This window comes from Odontesthes bonariensis, chromosome 20 (genome assembly GCF_027942865.1).
Source record: "Odontesthes bonariensis isolate fOdoBon6 chromosome 20, fOdoBon6.hap1, whole genome shotgun sequence".
Classification (NCBI taxonomy): domain Eukaryota; kingdom Metazoa; phylum Chordata; class Actinopteri; order Atheriniformes; family Atherinopsidae; genus Odontesthes; species Odontesthes bonariensis.
In genome coordinates this window covers 5,953,030-5,973,306 of record NC_134525.1, presented here as the reverse complement: position 1 = coordinate 5,973,306, position 20,277 = coordinate 5,953,030, and the positions used below count along the sequence as shown (strand labels likewise).

The following is a 20,277-nucleotide window of genomic DNA, read 5'->3' as shown; positions in this document are numbered from 1 at the left end:
GCAGATGTCCCACCTTCTTGAGTGTGGTTCTTCTGGAGGTTCTTCTTGTTAAAAGCCAGTTTTTCTCATACATGCTCAGAAAGGTGGAGGTTGAAATGAAGATTCGATGAAATCTGTTGGATTCCTTGGCTATGCGTCTTTGTTACGCATTAAACTAATTTGGATTAGAATTAATTTGATTTAATAGGATTGTGATTGGATTACAATGAATTGCATTATTATTGGCTTGAACTGGACTTGAGAGATTTGCTGTGATCAGGCGCTGTATACATAAAACTGAACTGAACTGATTTAATCGCAGCGTTAAAACGAACATAAAAAGAAATAATTGGTAATTTGCCCTGACAGGACAGTTTTCATCGTACAGTTTCGATCAAATTCAGTTGTCTGTTTTTAAATTATACATGATGTAAAAAAGAAAGAAAGAAATTAAAAAGCAGGAACAAAGAAAGCACACGCACAAAAACATTTGGCTTCTTGTTTAAGATGACAATCGCTCGGCGTTAGAAAGCCACACTGGATTTCTCACCATCTCCCTTTTGTTTTTGTCGGTCGTGTGTGTGCGTGTGTGTGTGTGTGTTTCCCCTTTCTCCCTTATTCCACCGTGTTGTGCTGGGGACTTGTGAATGGCAGCCAATGGGAGGGTGAGTCCCCTCATCCTCTCTGACATCCACAGCGAGAAGTGATGCAGCACGGCTGAGACGCTCAGTCGGGGTGGAACAACGGGCAACAAAAGCTGCAGCGAGCGGATACACCAGGCTCCGACGAGCGCCTTCTGCGACCCTGGGAAATTTTCCCTCGGTGGAATAAACTTCATTAATCAGGTGAGCCGGGCTTTGCTTCCAACTTATGTATCTGCGGTGAAAATGCTCTCGTTTGCGGCGCATATTTGCAGCTGGAACAGTTACTTATTCTACAGCGTTTTGATGAGCGGACTGATTTCTTTTTTTTTTTTTTTTTTTTGGCTTGCTAACATTAAATGACCACTGCGAGATAGTTGTGTCGCTTCTAAAAAGAATGAAATGCTGAATAAAAATAATTTAATAAATAGAAGAGCCGTCATGTCCTCTTGTTTGGTTTCTAATTAAATCGAGACACAAATCTTTATTTGCTGTGGAATAACTTCGGGGTTTGAATTAGCAATGAGTCAGTTGTATTGTACGCCTCCCGGGTGCTCATTCAGCTTCCAGTGGGGGTCATCAACTTTTTTTTATTTGTCTTAAGCGGCTCTGTCTTATTCTCATTCATCCCTGGAAAATGGAAGCGTGCCCCTCCTGGTACAGAGGTCCTGCGCGCCTCAGCCCGCGCGCCGCGCCGCGCCGCGTTCAGAGGTGACGCGAACATGCAGGCCCGCTCTCAAAACGCACCTTTCCTTTATCATAATGCGTGACTTCAGGTCATTGAATGTGTGTGTGTAGGTTTTTTTTTTTTTTTTTTTGTCCTGCCTTCTCCACGGACTCGCTTCTAGCCGGTGGCAAGTCCCCGGGATGCCAGTCGATGCAGGTGGGACAGCGTGCTCAGATAAAGGCGGATAACTGTGTGTCTGCGGCCGTTGCACGGTTCAGTTCAAAGGCCCCGTGTTTTGGGTGAGCACTACTGGAGTTGTCTCAAGTTTTCTCAAACAACGCGTTCTCCAGCTTTACTGACAACAAGGCGATGTGGATATTTGATGTTCTCGCTGAATAATGCAGGGAAGCTTTAAAGGGATTAACTTGGCTGTTTTACTCGAGAGTTGGGAGAGTGATGGGAGGAGGTGTTGTTAGTCGGAGAAGGCTGCGCAGAGCTGAATTTAAGATCTTGGAAAAGTTTTTGCTGTCCTCCCTGTTTGCATGCAGATTGTTTTATGAACCTGAGGTAATTTACCTGAACGCTGCTTTTGAAATGAAAAACTTGGTCTCGTCTCGGCTGGTTGTGGATGTGTGTTTAAAAAAGAGGAGGTCGGCCTCCCTGCTTGTCTCTCTTTGGTCAAAGCAGATTGTCAGAGGCAGAGCAGGATTTTGTGGTCCAGGTTTTGAAGTTCAGAGATGAAAGGGGCAGAGGTGGAATCTGTGGCTGATCAAAGTCATGAAGGAAACATGGGAGGTGCTGCATATTTAAAGGCCCTGCACACCGAGTCCCCGTGTGTGTGTGTGTGTGTGTGTGTGTGTGTGTGTGTGGGGGGGGGGGGGGGGGGGGGGGTCGTGCACGCCGCGTGTATGTTTTCATCTGCATGAAGTCGTTAACAGCGATACCGCAGAGCTGATGTGACAGGCACGGGACACGCATCACAGCCATCAGCATTTCCTCAGAGCAAGGCACCGATTATGAAAGAAATTCGCTCATACTTCATCTCTCTCTTCTTCCAAATATCTTCACTGGGCGGGTCATGTGCGCTGCGGCTAAGGGGATTCTCCCAAAAGGCTGGAGCCCATGTGCCGGGCCGGCTCCATCCTGTCCCTGCGGGCGCTGGCGTCACAGGATGGTAGGTTTACCCGGCGGCCAGACGGCGATGACCGGTGGCCCGAGTTGATTACATTATTTGTGCTCCAGATGGGCCGCATCATTTTGATGTGCTCTTAATATTGAACGTTTTTCTAGTTCTCTCTGCGGCGACATCTGGAGCTAATAAAATCCCTGTGGCCGCTGCCTGTGCTAAAGCACCCTCTGATCCCCTCTGGTAAAGTCTGCGGCCTTCCTTCCTCTTCTCTTTGTGTGTGTGTGTGTGTGTTTGGATGCCTGTGAAAAACTGTCGGGGCTCTAATGTGCCTGCACTTACGAATAATCAAAAACGGTGGTAGAGAGCACCCCTGGGCGTTGTAGTTTGGTACAAGAACCTTGATTGTTTGAGTGCATTAGTCACGGTCTGTCTGATATGATAATAAATCATGATGTTTGCAGTGTTAGAGCTTCGGGATTCCTCCGAAAATTTTCTGGTGCCAAATATTTAGCTGGAGAAGTTCCTTTCTGTGCCAGGTAGCTGGGCTTCTTCTCTTTTGTCTTCTTTCTCCTGTGCAGGTCAGCCTTGCAGAGCCACTTCAAGAGAAAACAGCAGGCACAATGGCAACTTCATAGCTGCTCCTTCCTAATGAGACAGATTCCCTTCAGAGAGGGCTATTTATGGAGCAGTCAGAACCGTAATTGCACAGAAACCAAAATAAGACGAGATGTGCTTCTCACCCACCAACACTCGCACAAGAGGCAGAAAACTGTGATGTGTGTTTTTGGTCATTTGCCATTTGTAGGAGTAAGTCACCTTTCTTCTGAAGGTCAACCTGATTCCCACATTGAATCTTAGAGACTACAAATGACGTAAGAATTAGACGGGATACGGGTAAATCACATACAAGGCTGTTTCCCTACCGGTTTCAGCAGAGCAGATTTGAGAGCTGGACGTTGGCCAGGAGAGAAGAATCCCCCAAAAAGGCCTGTTCTGCTCTCTGAGCCGAGAAGATAAACACATGAGGATCTTACAGTTTATACTTTGCTTAACAATGCGTAATTATCTCTCCCTGCTTTGTGTGGGAGAACACCAATTACACAGAAATATACTCAAATCTATTTACAAAGGTGCTAGACAGAGACATTATGTGTGCACAGTGTTGTGTGTTCACAGTGCTGGATGATGCTGGATGAAACGGATCTATAGTACTGTGCAAAAGTCTTGATCCAGCCCTCATTTCTTTATATTCCACTTCCAAGCAGCCAGACTTTCATGTAATCTTTTTAAGTCGTCTTGAGCAGCAGTTCCAGGTTTTCTGAAGGTCTTTCAAAGTTTTTCAGTCCAGTCCTTCAATCTTGGCATTTTAAGAGGAATGTGTTTGTTTTTTTAAGACACTTAACACCTGACACAGGAGCTGAGAGATGCATCTGGACCTTCAGCTGATCCATCTGCTGTTGGCCCAAGCCTCATCAGAAATGGGCTCCATGGAAGGGTGGCTGTCAAGAAGCCGTTCTTAAGGAAGGGAAACAGGGAGAAAAGGCTGAGCTGTGCCAAAGGACACAAGAAGTGGGCTGAAAATCAGTGGCAGCAGGTCTGATGGAGGGATGAATCCTCCCCAGAGCCCGGACCTCAACATTACTGAAGCAGTGTGGGATCATGTTGGCAGAGAACGGAACAAAAGGCAACCTACATCCAAAGAAGAGCTTTGGGATGTCCTTCAAGAAGCCTGCAGAACTATACCTGAAGACTCCTTAAAGAGATTACTTGAAAGTTTGTCTAAAAGGGTTCAGGCTGTGTTGAAGAATAAAGGTGCTCATGCCAAATACTGACTTTTGATTTGACTTTTATTTGTTTTCTTTATTTACTTATCCTTTAATATTTACCTGTTTCAGTTAATCACTGCACCTATTTTCCATGACAATTTATAATAAATTAGGGGTGGCTCAAGACTTTTGCACAATACTATATAGTTTGCATTGAATGGCTTTAAAACTGATGAGAGTCCAGCTTTGTACAGTAAGGCACACAAGGAAGGATGTGACTGTGAAATCACTTAGATTCATGTCTTTGGGGTGGGAGACAGAGCAAACTGCTGCCAATGTTGAATAATGTAGTCTGCCAACGGCTTTTTTTCCCCTCCCTCTTCCCCCTCAAACTGTGGCTTGGCTCCACAGCTTTTCTAATTATGAAGTGGCTGAGAGATAGCGTCACAACTCCGACACTGTAGTGGTGATGAGTGCAAGCCAGCCGAATGGCAATCTAACTGAATTACCAACAAAGCCTGACAGACTTCTGGAGTTTAGTAAGCATATTCACGAAAGTAACATCCCCATCTTCCTTTAACGTAGACATAAAGATGCACTGATGCACTTGCACATATTTTGAAAGAGGCACACACGCACACACACACACACACACACACACACACACACACACACACAGGCACAAATGCAAGCAAACAAACACAGTACAAAAGATGGAAGGTGTACAGTTTTCCGCGCGCTTCTCAGCACAATTTAACAAGCTATATTAGTCACCCAGGAGGCAGCGGAAAGCCAGGCATCCACAGTGTGCAGCAAACTGCAGTCTGACAGTGGGAGATAGTGATTTACAACAAAGCCCTGTAGACCATGGCACAGTTTCAGAGTTGCGGAAATGACACTGGTAAAGCAGGGGCATGAAAGTCTTTACACCAGCCACGTCTCATTTCTTACACCATTTGACCCGGGAAGTGCAGGGTGGAGAACGCAGGGGCGGATGACAAATTCGGCGACCAAACAATGCCGAGTTCACTTCATTCTAGGATGCCACAACAGTGGAAGCAAAAACAAACAGAAAATAAAAACTCCACGTCAAGGACACCGAGCATTCTGTCTGTCTTAAATCTGAGGTGTAATCGATTTCTTGACCCTGCGAGGGCACCGTTAAGACTCTGGATTGGATTTGGAATTAAATCTCTATATCCAGTATGTGGGGTGGGGAGGTGTTTGGGGGGGTAATAATCATCTAATAGTAGAAATCACAGGTCCAGATCACTATCAGAATCTCATCAACCGTTCCTTGGCTAGAGGCTGGGCTTGCCGCCGAATTTCATGGAAATTTGTTCACGAGCTTCTCAGACACCACGCAGACATACAGATTAACTGGCAGGGGTGAAAATGCAATCCTCTGCAGAGGTAGGAAAGTTCTCAGATTTACATTGGAAAATGAAGAGCTTAATTTTTTGGCAGCTAATCTATTTTATGTACAGTAGTTTGTAAAAATCATTTGTTCTATTCATACTTCGATCATAACTCAAAATGGACAACTCTTGGATGAAGTGCTTTAGTTTGGGAAGTAAAAATCGCTCTCTGGAGGGATTTCTCAAATGATGTGTGTGTTCCAGCGCTGCCTTCAGGTAGCCGGTTCAGGAGGAAGAGTGTTAGTGAGTGTTACAGACAGATCATGTCCGCAGGTCCTGTCTTTTCCCTCTAGTTGGATTCCTGTCTGTGCAAAGCCCAGAGGCTTAACTCTGGCTGCAGTAAGTGGACTGAGGAACGCTAAACACCGTCTTGGGGGGAGGCTGCTGAACATGACAGCCAGTTAATAAGTGTGTGGAAGATGAACAAGTGTATGAAAGGGTGAGTGGGGGAGAATTCAGTGAAAGCAAAGGAGTGGGAAGAATCAGTCGGGAACGGGAATTGTGGGTGGTAATATTGACTGTTGGATGACGAGAGGGTAATGGGAGATCAGAGAGTCCAGGAACAGGACATGGAGCATTAGTGCCTAACTGGAGCACAATGAAGACAGAGAAGTCAGTGGAGGGAAAGGATCTGGTGGTGGATGAAAAGAAGGGAGAGAAGTATGAAGAGAAAAGATGGTAATGATGCTTACTTTTCTCCTGCAAGGCAGCCGCAGTGAGAGCTGTCAGCTTCAGGCAGCACTGGCTGGTGGGACTCTGTTTGGACGCCTTGCTATGTTAACCCCTCAGACACCCCCAGCAGTGTGTGATAGATTGCAGGTGTGTAATTACATGTGTTTGTTTGCTGGATGGCGCCTGTGTGTGCATATAGAGGCGTGTCTTTGTGTGACTTTTAGTGTGTCAATTTTTCTTGGCAACAGTGAAAGCGGAGTGATGTGATTTTCCCCTCTAACAACCTCCAGGAGTAATGATCCAGGTTATTGCAGATGACGTGTAACACCTTAACCCAGCGGGCATTGGTGCTGCAAAAACCTGTCCTTCTAGGTTAGGCTTCAGGGAGGCTGCTGTCTATGTGGCAGCTCTGTCTGCACAATTTCTCTGTCAGATCCAGATGGGCCCCTCCTTCTGTGGATAATGGCCTCCTGTCTATGTTGTGAATGATATCTGGACTCTATTGTGGGCCTCTTTCTTGCACTCTGCTATTGTCCTGCAGAATGCCTTTGTGGGTTTCTTCTTTTCATTTTTTTTTCTTTTCTCTCAGAGAGGTACAATGTGCAAGCTGTATTCCGAGGTGCTGTAAATGAACAGGCAAACACATCGGCAAAGGTTCCTATTTACCTTCAATCCCCAGAGCGAAAGAGAGGGGTTTCTGCTATTGTTCTGCCACCTTTCAAAACATTAGGATGGTTCATTGTGAATGAGAGGAATAGAAAGACCACCACGCAAGCTACCCCTCGAATCAAAGCATGTGTGCTGCCACGGGACCACATATTCCTCAAGGAAGGACACAATACAAGCTTTCTGCAGCAACATGGGACACATAGTTATAAGGGCGTGCTACTGTTTCGGGCTGAATAATACCCAGGGCGTCTCTGAGCCAGCAGGGGAAACCTGTCCCCTTTGAGAAAAGGTCATATTTGAAGACCCCCAGCTGTTAACACTACATTTTGACATGAAGAACTGACAAATGGCGTGGTGCAGGTCTCAGAGGCCTCCAATTACTGTTCGACGCCGCTGTCCGTCAAAGACAAATAGGTCAGGACCTGCCAGAAGACCTTCAAGTTGCAGGAGAAGGCAGCCTCGGTCTCCGCCCCTTTTGTAAGATGTGCTTTGAGCGCTCTGGTGTAATTGAGTTTGATCTAATGAAGGCAATGCCAAACTTGGGTTATTGTTTGCCTGAGGATAATGCAAGAGAGCTGAATCTATTGTTGGGAAAAATGCCGGGGGAATTTCTTTGAAATGGAAAAATTGCATTAAACATTCCATTTGTATTAATTACATTGCACCTCTCATTAACATTGACGCGCTTCGGAGCTGCAGCAGTTCTGCCGATGGTGTTGGGCTTAAAGCAGCACTCAAAGCAATAATTTTAGAGGCAACCATCCATGCCCGCGGCAAACCGAAACTGCCTATGATGTCACTAATTGAATAAATATAGCTTTATTCTGAAGCATTGTGAATAGACCTTTGGTCCTACGAGACATCAGTCACTCAAGTTACTCACCACTAGATTCAATTAATCATAGCCTTAATTCAATCTGATGGTCGGGCCTCCCAGCTGTAAGCCTCTAAGTGGGTTTTAAGAGAGCTGCTGGTCTATGGTCCTCCATGCCGGAGCTGAAGGGCTGCCTGTCTACCAGGGATTTAGTGACACTCCACAGGTCAAGAGTTAGACTCACAAAGGCAGGTTGAGTGGTTACTTAGGTCTGGTATAAAGTGGAAGTACACTCATCTGGGGATGGCATTGGAGCAAATGTGCAAAAACACTGGGCACATGCATTCCAACACCTGCTCAACATCCTTCCACACAGACACAATTCAACAGGAGATATATCGCCGTGCAAAAGTCTGGAACCACCATTCTTTTCATATTTGAATTCCAAGGAGAAAGATTTTGTTGAGATATTTTAAATTAGTCTTGAGCAATAGTTCTTCAGGCATTCTGTGAGTCTTAAAGTTTTCCTTTAGACACTGGCTGCTTTTTCACTCATTTTCAGTCCAGAGCTTGTACCCGACCATTTTCAGGGGAGTGTATTTTTGTGTTTACAAAGCCACTTAACACTGAAAAAGGCTCCTAACCCAATGTTATGCCTACATATAACAGACAACAGATGAACAGTTTCTGAAAGGGATGCCCTTCAGAAAAGGAAATTTTTTTTTTATCCATCTACAGAAAGGGAAACAGGGAGAAAAGGCTGAGCTGTGCCAAATGACACAAGAAGTGGACTGAAAATCAGTGGCAGCAGGTCTGATGGAGGGATGAATCCTCCCCAGAGCCCGGACCTCAACATTACTGAACAAAGAAGAGCTTTGGGATGTCCTTCAAGAAGCCTGGAGAACAGGGCTCAGGCTGTGTTGAAGAATAATGGTGCTGATACCAAATATTGACTTTCAAGCTGATAAGAATTGTTCAAACTCTTTTTTTGCTTCGTATACTTTGTTTACATTTATGTTACACGTGATTCAGTGAATTTATCCTCTTATTTCCCGTATTCCTGGCACTTTACAAAGAAATTAGGGTTGGCTCAAGACTTTTGCACAGTACTGTATGACTGCATGCATGGACGCAGAATACAATGTCAGAACTCGACCGACAGTAGCAGAAGCAGACGCTTGCGAATTGCAGGGTGGATCTCTTCAGTCTCATAAATAATGGACAGTGGTGAAGCATCTGTCAACTTTTCTGTCAACCCTGTTCCAGATGGGAGTCAGACAAGCCAGGCTGGAGCAGCGTGTTACATACACATAACAAACCTCCATCCAGCGTGTCTCATGCACCCGCGCCATGTTTACATCAGCACACTGACACCCACACTCACCTACACGCCTCAGCCTATCTGCTGATTTATTAGGTCCTGCACCCGGCTTCGTCCCCCGCTCCCTCTCGGACGTGTTCGCCACACACGCAGACACAAATTCAATCACTAGAAGAAAAAGGGCACGCATGCTCGGAAGACCTCCCTTTGATTCAATAAATAAAAGTGGGGAAAATACGTTCTGTTCTTTATTTAAATACACAAGCTCTTTGAGTAAACACATCAGAAGCACCTCCTCACCAGGTGGCGGAGAGGCAGTAAACACACCTTCAGTGCCCTACATGTTTGTTGACTTAAAGTTGACAGAGCTTGCTTAACATTAAACACTCGCTGTGAGTTCCATCCTTGCTTTGCGCTCACCAAGTCGGACTTCCTTGGCGTGTGTGAGACGTGTCACAGGCGTGAGGCCAGGGAAGGGACAGCGAGGAAGCAAAGGGGCGAGCGGGTTTGATGCACCGGACTGAGTTTCAGCAGCGACTTCTGTTTTACTTTCCTTCCCTTCTGGCGGCCGGGTGTCAGGATGAGTGGGTCGAGGGCTGCCGGTTGGCGGTTACAGTACGCTTGCTTTATGGACTAGAGCACCGTCTTCCCGGCCTTGTCGTAATAGAGGATTCAGCTCATAAAGCAGCATCATGATTTGCAATAAGCAGAGTTAGGGGAGAGTAATGAAGGTGTAAATCAACTGAGCCAGTCTTTTTTTTTTTCTTGTTCTTCTTCTTTTAATCTGATGCTGGCAGTCTCCCCCTCTTTCCCTTTTGTTCTGTCCGCTCTCTCCTCCTCCTCTTCCTCCCTTTCTTTCTCAGTTTGCAGTAATAGAAAGGCTGGCACTCTGTAATAAGGCAGAGTGAGCAGCAGTATTAGTAAACAGTCTCGGCAATCATTCAGCCAAGTCCCAACTCTTTTATTTTAAGCTTGCGTGTGTGTGTGTGTGAGGTATTTCATAGCCCCGCATGGTGTTGAGGTTGTGGGCGTGGGGGTTTAATGAATGAGGATGGAATGAAGAGTGTTTAATTCCAGTCTGGGAGAGGCAGAAGCAGAGACTATTTGTTGGGCCGCTTCATAAGAACTCCTTTGTTTTCATTTTTTCACAGAAGTTCAGGACAAAAAGCCTTCTTTTTTCCAGTGGCAGCACTGGGAATGTAGATGCAAATTAGCTGCATACAAGCTGTGTAAATAGCAATAGGACCACACATCCATCATGCAGGAAACTTGCCTCTCCTTTCCCTCGATAAAGACGTCATCAGAATTTGGAAGCGCGGTCGTAAGTTGGATTTGACGCAATCCTCAAAAGAGGGAGTCTAATACTCTTGAGTTGAAATGCCTGGCTGGGAATCATGTTAAAATTTCCATTCCTCGCTCTAAATCGATCGCATGGGTCCCTGCTTTCCAATATCCGTGGTCACCTTTGCTATAAAGTGGGGTATTACTGCTTTAATGCAGTGGTTCCATTCTGTGACCACTGAGGAGAGGAAGGAAAAGAAATGTATCTGGTGACCTCAGAGATGATGGCTGACGACAATGAAAACGAGTGGACTGAAATTTCTATATTTTAAAAACGTATTCATATGAGCAGGTCATGGGCAAGATTTTTTTCCCCTAAGTCCACCCATGACATTGAGTTATTTTCCACGTCTGCCTGTTTACCTTCTCCTGGCCTCCGTGGTCGCGTTAATGCAGTATTGATTGTTTATCTGTAATAACACCATGCTGTAGCTGCTCAGGTGACGGCAGAAGTGGGAGGCAGGATACAACTGAGGGTTAGGGGGATAGAGGAGAGGGTGCCGGCGGGGGGTAAGGCAGTGATAGATAACGCGCTATACCCTCTTTTGACTGGTGGCTGGTGATTGTGAATCTAGGGTAAAACGAGGTAGCTGAACATATCCTATCTGGCAATAGTCCAGGTGTGAAATAGGAAATAGAAACTGGGGTGAAAACGTCAGTGCAATGTGGCCGCTGCTTGATAAGGCTCTCTCCTGCATCCGAATAATTCAATCTCCTGCTCTGACCATTCTGGTAAACTTCCCGGTGCCAACACCAGCGTCCACCCACTCTCTGCCCCTGGGCCTGGAGCCCATATGGTCCGCTACAGTCTTTCTCTGTGACCTATGGTCGGGCCTGTTGTTGAGCCAACTCTCCAGAGGAGCTTGGTAATTACAAATAAGCTGGAAGTCACACCAGCCACGAAAAAAGGTGAGTGTGATTAAAGATGTGTGTACAGCAAAGTTCACGGGGCGCTTCGCTGGCATGCCAGCATATTGAGTCGTGTACCTTGGAAGCGTTGGGGAATCAAATGCTAACTTAGATCAATCAGCCTTCTTTGTTCATTAGAGTTGTCTACTCCCAGGAGTGGCAATGGGAAAAAAAGAAAGAAAAAAACAACCCATCATAGTGCTCATTTTAGTGATGAGGCCGCTATCCCACGAGGACACACAGCCGAGGTAAATAAACATGAGTCACAGTTAAGGTCAGAGGAGATCACGGCCGTCTGTTATTCATCCCAGAGGATGGCTGAATCTCTTTTGACGTGACTGGATTGAGAACTGTGCAGCACGACCCTTATTTATCAGCCGCACTGCAGGATCTGTGAAAAGCCAGCCACCTTTCCTTTCCTTCGAAGCTAACGAAATATGTATTTACATGCACCATTTGAATTTAGATTCCATCCCAAGTTCTGTGGCTTAATCTTGAGCAGTATTCACACAATTTGCACAATTTCTTTCTTTTTTTTTTTCTATCTCAAGGCAGGCTTCCTGCCCATGACAAATGACTTTCTTAACTCTTGAATGCCTCGCTGGTTTTAGTTAGGTGCAGTTTAAGAGATTTTTTTTCCAATTTAAGAAGCGTCAAAAACCAAATAATCAGTGCACGTCCCTTGCCTCTGACTTTGTGCCCCCTTCACTGTTATTAAGGTAAAAAACAGATGCTTCTAACTGTCGCTGTTATTTTATGGTGGACGTCTCGGAAATGTCATCACTCTTAGTCAAGGGGGAAACACTTTTTTACGCGCAGCCTTTTATCAGAGCCATATTTTACGTGCATGATATCTTCGTTTTAGCTCCATGTATTATTTAGTGTTGTGTGACAGTTGTGTCTTGCAGCTGACCTGCTGTTACAGTCAATATACGCCTGAATGGAAATGTGCTTGCACATTGTTCCCTTTTTATATAATTGTCACAACAGGGAGGCTGAGACAAACGTGGGAACACAACTCCTTTACTGATTTTCAATTTTCTGCACCAATTTTGACCTTTCAGTGCACCAATCAATCCATCTGCTTCCAGAGACGTGCAACCCATTTAAAATCAACGGCTCCATGTAGATCTAATATCTGGGTGGGGCAATATTATTAACAGGTTGACGTGGAAATAAGCTTTTAATTCGTAGGTTTCTGGTGGATATTATTCATGCACCGATGCAACTCTGGCCTTTTGCTCCAGATTGTGCAGCTGAACAGACTCTTGCGCTTGACTGCACAGGAGACACGCAAACACTTGGGAAGCAAACACTGATTTGCATAGAGACGGAGGCTCCCATAACCAGCAGTGTATTACCACAAAGACCACAGTGGGGAAAGCAGGAAGCGAGCGGAGCCGCCATTGAGCCTCGTCCATCCTCCCATCCCTCCTCCTCTCTGCTATTGTCAGTCCCTCAGTAGAGAGCTGTGTTAGACCACATGGCTGCTGGTGGCAAAACATTTGCTCTGGTGAACACAGGAAAGCAAAAAGAGATCTTGTGCGAACGTGTCACCGGATGCATGTGATTAAGCTATTATTTCTTTGTTTTTCATATGCAGGGATGGCTCGTGCTCATTTGTTCTGCTGTCAAGCGGCGATGACCACATCTGTTTGCCACCGGGGTACCAGGCGTTATTAATCTTCAGGGGAAGACATTTAGTGAAATCAAACCTCCATTTATTAGCCCCTAGTACAGGATTGAAGAACTGGCGAGGGGAGGTAATGATTTTAAGCTCCCATTTGGTCAATTAATTCCCAGAAGTGGATTTACAAAAAGTGAGAGTCTCTTCTATTCATTCTGTTTATGTTTGCATTGTTCAAAACCATTTTTTGTGGCTGAAAGACATTGTTTGGCAATAACTTGGGAGGGAAGTAATGCTTCCCTAAAAGGCTAAGAGAAATTAGAAGGACAGATAGTGCTGAGAGAGTTCTTTTCAACTGCTCTGAAACTCGATGGTAACCACAACAATAAACACTGCTGCAAGTTCATAGAGGGCCATCTTTGTTTTTGTCAAAGTGACAGCAGGAAGAAGGAAAAGGGAAGCTGAAAGACAGAGATGGCAACCCACAATTTAGTCCAGACTGAGCAGACATGAAATCAAGTGCAGTGCAAGCAAGGAATGGTTACTTCAGGAGCCCTCTGTGGGTTCTAAACTGGGCCACTCCAACGATGGCCAAGAGAGCTTCGGACTGAGTGATAGGAGCTCTGCTGAGGAAATAACTAGAAAATAGGCAACATAGCTCTCATTGACTTGGCCCAGATTGTATGATTTATATGGGTTATTTGGTATGCATTTGGGCAGTGAGGCAAGGTAATGTGTTTGCAGTGAGCTCTGGAGCGGGGCACTGGGATGAATGCTTTGGGCTAACCCCATGTCTGACAGGGATAGTATGAGCTAATTTGTTCGAATTACTGTCATCCATTCAAATGCAGAGTCTCACATCTTTGTCATGTATGGTCAGGAGCTTGATTAACCGCACATGCCACATTTGGTTGATGTGGACCACTGCCCTGGATGTCATTTCAACAGTCTTACAGCAGCCTGTGAAACTGTCATAGAGTGTAATTTATGAATGTCTGTTTTCTTACATACCCAAATATAGGAATACTTTCTCACAGCATTTTGTGACGCTGTCCCAAATAAGTGATTACCAATTTTAAAGGAGACACATCATGCCATTTTTTTTCACAAGCTGACACCATTTCCTGAGGTCTTCGTGAATCAACCTTTTTTTTAAAAAATAAAAAAGAAACAACAAAAAACAGAGAGAGATGATAGAAACTCCCTTTTCAACCATTAATTTACATTTCTGGTTGAGTGAAGTCAAGTGGTACACTGTTCTTCAGAGTCTGCCTCTATAGATCTGTAGTACTCAACAATACTTACAGTACATTATTAAAGTATGAGAAAGCAGACAGTAAATAGTCTGGGAGCATAGACCACAAAACGAAGCTAACTGTTAATTGTATTCTCAAATACTTGCATTCCCCTCTTCTGGAGTTGGACCATTCTGCAGTAGTGACTTCAAATGCCCAAATATATGCTCTCAAGAGCCCGAAAGAAATTCTATAATATGTCCTCTTTAAAAGGTTAGAACGTTTGCATTAGGGGGTTGGCGGGGTCTCAGGTTGGAGTTTTTCATGAGTGTCAAAAGACCCAAGCTTGACTTACTACAACCCAATACTTTCTACACTTTATTTTATTTGCTTCAATTTTGTTTTAAACCAAATCCCAGAAATGTAAGGCTTCAAACTGTAAGCAAACTGACATAACAGTAACAAGTCCACCCATTTTATAGACTATGGTTCATGCACCTAAACCTCTTTGTTATGTATAGGCATTGAAAAACTATGCGGTTAGTTTCAGATATGAAAGGGAACATATTATGAAACATCACCTTTCTTTGAGAAGTTGGGTGTCAACTCAAACCACCCCCCCACCGGCCACCACCCACGCCCCGGCTTTTTTTTTTTTACTATTGGACACCATTGACCATTTTTGTAAAGACAAACGGACTTGACTGAAGTCTTTTTCTTATTATTTCTAAATCTTTGCGCTATTCTAGTGGTGTAAGTTGAATCCAGTTTTTGTTGGAGACTCTGATGTTTTCCTCCACTGTGCTTATGTTCAGTCAGACATTTTAGATCAGCTTTGCATTCCAATTTGACTGGGGATCTTCAGCTGTTTATTCACCAGCATTTTATGATGATAATTTTGCTCCCCTCAATACACATTTTTCCCCCCCATATTTACTTTGTGTGAGTACTGCCTTTCTTTCTGGAATATTCTTTCAGTGATGAATTTCCTTGCCTTAATCTTTAAGGTACGCGGATTTGTACATCACTTTGGAAATTAGTTATTTTCGATACAGTGCGACACAGTGTCTAGACACTGTTTCTCAGCCATACAAATGATCAATAAATATTGACAGGGTTCTGAGGAAATGTTTTGTTGCATCTGCATCCAATTTTCTGGGAGAACAGAGGAGAAAAATGTTTATTTTACACGTTTGTGGAGCAAAAGTTCAACCAGATGCTTGAGTTTTTGGATGATTTGTCACTGGGAACTTTGTTGTGAACCACTAACCCACATGGGCACTGAGACAAATGGATAGCCCCAGATTTGGGTCGAGCATACAGACTCCCAATTTTCACTTGGGATTTTGCTGAAAATTTCACCAGCAAACTGCATAACATGGACTGTAAATGACACCTACTCAGAATTAGACTCCCTTTAACAAACAGACATGAGGCGAAGTGGTAGAAAAAAAAGAAGAGGAGGCTACAGAGAACAACCTGCTTCTCACACCTCCACACATTAGCAGCCTTTAAGGGTCTCCTCTGTGAATTGAAACATAACCACATTACTTATGGCACCAATGCCCATTCCAACTCCCCCTTTTCCTTCCTCCTACCGTTGCTCCTCCTTCGCCTTCTTTTCCCCTTCTCACCCCTCTGGCTGACATTCTCCTTTCTCACTTTTAATTGCACCCCGGGGGGTTTGTCTGGGTTGCTGTGGAAGTCTCCGGCTCAACAGGCGCGATAGGGTGCTTCGCTGTGTCGGTCATATCCCTAGTTAGGGAGAATAAAAAAAAAACACAAGAAGAGATGCTGGGTGAGGTAGAGAAAGCCATCTTAGAGGTCACTCACAAGTCTAGATTAGGCTAAAATGCCATTCAGTTTCATTGTGTATCAGCACATCTGCACTGGAAAGGCAATCAGCTGATCTGATCCAATATGTATTGATGAACACATTTGTGTGACTCGCGTTGTCCCTGTCTCTATTTTTATGGTTCTGTGCTCAGTAAAACCAATAGATACATTTAATAACTAATTGCTCTGATTCAAAATGTTATCCCAATTTTTTGAGTGTGAAATTAAGGTTCATTTAAAAATTGGCAGCAGACACATTAATCTTGCTTACCCCAACACCCACCACAATGCTCAAGTTGTATTGCTCTATGGCGACTCCACACAATCTGTGACAGGCAATTTAAAGCAATTTACTTTTCTCATTTTTTCATCAAGCATTTCTCTTTAATGCAATTAAATGGCACATGATACGAGGCGAAGACGGGGCAGGCGAGACAGCGAGACAAAGAGAGAGTGCAAGCGTATAAAGAGGGGGAAAATGCAGGCAGCCTTGTGCTTGGTGTAAACACTGCCTCTTAAATGGGAGAATATAATTATGGTGTCATGTTCTATTACACACCTTCATTATGACGAAGTTGCTCCTTGAAAAAGCGAACAGTGAAAGACGAGACCTAGTTCTTTTTCAAAAATCTCCTACAGCTGTGAGGAAGATGGCTCGGACAAGAACACGGTAATTCTCTCTGTGGCATTTCCTCTGTCATGGTTACTCAGTTTGGCTCCAGTTCTTTAAAGGGAAATTGTGGTTCAACACATTTTATGCTTGTGCTGTAGTGAAGACCACATAAATTAACACAAAATCATGGCCGTGATTATAATGTATCAACACCAAGGATACTATTTCTGTACTAAAACACATCACATACATAGCATGAGCTTTATGTAAACCTTTTTTTTTAATAGTTTGACAAGACTATGATTATTACCATGGCATCTTATGGCCAAACCACCTTTTTTTCACAAAAACTATAATATATATAAAAATATAAAAAAATATAATGATTTTTAAGATGTTTTCAAGTTTAAAATGTGGGGGAACCAGAAGTTCAAAATGGTTTGACCGGGTAATACTTTAACCTGTTTATAATACTAAAGATGCACTATTTTGGCTTCTTTTTTTTAATGCCTGCTGCCAGTCCTATTAATTTAGAGGGTGGTTTATTGTTGATCATATATTGTTGATATCACTTTCTTTTTTGGTCTCCTCTCATCTCTAATTATCTTACAAAAATTCTGACTAAATTAGGTTTATATAAGGCATAGTGTAAAACCTGAGTGTTTCTTGATCTTCTTCATATTGTCATATCATCATTTACTTCAGCAACATATTTACATCAGTGGAAATTAAATCCAAACACTAAAAATGAGATCCAAGTTGTATGACATTAGCCAGTCCCTCTCCATCTTTCTTTCATTCTCAATCTTGCACCGCACAAATACGAAGAGGCAAGCACTTTGTCGTGGTAACTGGCTGCATGTATCAGCACAATACCCTTAATCAGACTTGACATTTTTTTGACATTGCCAAATAAAGCTTTAGCTGACTTATTTCTCATTGTGGTCCCTTGTCAAGAGAATTATCAGGGCAGAGGCTTGTACAATATGGCTTCTAGGGTATGACAAATGTGGTCAAGGGGCGAGCGCTCCTTGGGGACAGCAGAGCCCTCCATACGGTGAAAGCATTAGCTTTCCACAGTGACATTATGAAGAAATCCATTGAAAAGGGCGGCTTTCCAGTGCTGAGGGACTCGAAGTAGAAGGCTTCATGAGTCTACCCCAGAGACCAACTGGTATTTTCAACCACGCTAAAGCCTACAGCAAATCAATAGCTGAGAGTCCCACTTGTTCCTCACCAGCGTCAATTAAGTAAATTCATACAGTCAAGTTTGCTGGGAGCTGGATGAGGGAAATGGAGGGGAAAAAAAGGAAACAGAATGAAGGGGAGAGAAGGGAAAAATCATTTAGTCATTTAGCAAATTTGGATAGGAAATGAGAACTGAAGTTTAGAGGAAGTGGAGAGTTGTGATCCTAGAGACTATTCCTCTATGGGCATTATTAAGAAGACAATCTATCTCGCTTTCACCTGCCTCCATCAGCACATGCACTATTGACCTGGGAGTCTCCCACCTCCCCTCCCTGTGCTGATCCAGGCAGAGGACACATGCAAAGTGACTGGCTTTCAGCGAAAAGCCCAGCAATAATGCATATCAGCTCAGGCCTATGCAAGCAAAATAGGCAGAAGCAGGGGGATGGGGATGAGATATAGAGGCAGAGGAAGAGAGTAGTGAGTTGGATGGTGGGGGAGAGCTGGATGAGCTATAAACTGCAACGCATGAGGGAAAAGAGAAAGAGGGGACCTAACCCCCAGCTTCAATTTGCCTCATAAGGGGAAAACAGGGCATGCCTTAGCTGCCTTTGGAAGACAGGTAGCATAATGGATGGGCCAGTCTCCCAGCCTGACTGCTGACGCTGCTCTGACAGGACGTTTCTACCTCTCCTTCAATCCATGTCTACCTATTTGCCCCTTAGTGTTGTCACACTAACTACATCTGATTTCTAACTTTAAACACCTGCATTTTGCTTGCTGAAGTTCATAAAGGGCATAAACAAACACTGGACTCAGGATTTGTTTAAGAGATGGCAGAAGTTCTGAAAGACAGTCATGACATCTGGTTCGCTCAGGTTCTCCAAAGTCATCCCAATATGCAATGCACACAGATGCAATTATTCACTGTTGTGAATAAGAAAAAGGCTATCGATAAATGTTTTGACACAGATGCAAGCAACCTCAAACAACTCGGTTTGCAGATGTGCTACTAGGTTTGACTTCTTAAAGTTTATTTATGAGACTCATCTCTGCCTCACAAATTTCTAAACTTTGTTGGTTTTATGTTTTTCCGCCTTTGTTCACGGCCCACACTCTTTGAGTCTAATTTTGCGACCGAGCAGAGAACAATTGGCTCAGTGTGATCGCCACCGAGGTTTTCTGGAATCTAGTCTGATGTCAGACATGTTAAACTGACACTTGGGTAAAGGAAAGAGGATGAAATGTGACTGTGACTGATCCCATAACTCTTGGATCTGAATAGGGCAGTTGTTGGGAGGGAATTTACCCTGAGGGGATTTTGGGTGGCTCAACAGCAGGGTGTGTGGTGTCATAGAGGGCCAGGCAGGGGTTGTCAAGGTTTCTGTGGAAATTTCACATATTTAATGTTGACAATTGTCTTTCATTTTAAAGTTCTCCTAACAATTTATGTAAGGAACCGGCTGAGATTGGACATCGCAATTTGTGGACCCAGCCTGCACATGCACTCTGACGCATTTTTCGTTCTGCCAGGCATAGGGTGGGTTCCTGGGAGTGCAGTTTGCAATGAATAGCAAGGCCTTGGGGCGTTGCTAAGGTAACCATCACACCCCACTGGGTCCCAGTCGGTATCCTTTCCGAGTGGGTGGAGGAAGCTATGTGTGGCCATTGTGGTGCACTGCAGCCCCGGGCAGAGCACTAGATGGGGAGATCCTGGGTGTTATCTGTCCAGGGTTCGTGCTGCTTGATGTCTGGCTTCATGTCTGGTTTACAAACAGAATACTGTTGTTTTTTGTTCAACATTCAATACATTAGAATACATTAATGAATCAGGAAAAAAAAAATTAAATAAAGTGAACCGTGAGGTGTTGGAGATTACTTGGCATCCATTGCTGTCAATACTATAGCCCTAAATCCAGACCTGTACACATCTCAGGTTCAGTGCTAAATAACTCTAAAAGCGACACTATGTTGACTCTCCACATCGTCTAAAATTGTCGTTTTCATATGATGAAATTAACAATGGGACAGTCTGCTTGGACCATTGTAAAAAACCAAGAGAATGAGCATTAATGCTTCACGTCATTGCTTCCTTTTTTATTATCTCGTAACAGCGTATTTTGTTGTTTATACAAAATACAATTTTTTCTTTTCTAGCGTGTTTCTTTTATTCTGTCCTAAAATTTTGTTGCTCATCTGAAGCATTTCTGAGCTGCTGCTTTGAAAAGTTCAGCAACGTTTGTGATGATCTGACTCTCCTTTCATTGGGTTTCAATAAAAGAATAGCAAAGTAAGGTAGAAAAAAAACAATTTGCAACCTAGGAACATTTTTCAGTGACGTCAGAGACTGTGCCCCTGGTGAACTACGGGATGGGCTTGCAGTTTTTAAAGTAAACAAGACATTCAAACTGTCTTTATAAACCTCTTCCAGTGGAACAGAGACGGCCATAAT

At 43.9% G+C, this 20,277-nt stretch overlaps 1 protein-coding gene across 1 annotated transcript in view; it reads left to right on the top strand.

Moving 5' to 3' along the window:
• Positions 1-610: 610 nt before the first annotated feature.
• The window catches only part of LOC142369819 (cadherin-6-like), a 61,620-nt gene continuing 41,953 nt past the window's right edge, over positions 611-20,277 (top strand). The window contains exon 1 of the mRNA XM_075452219.1: positions 611-824. The gene's annotated coding sequence lies outside the window, so the exon portion shown is untranslated. The remainder of the gene's footprint in view (positions 825-20,277) is intronic.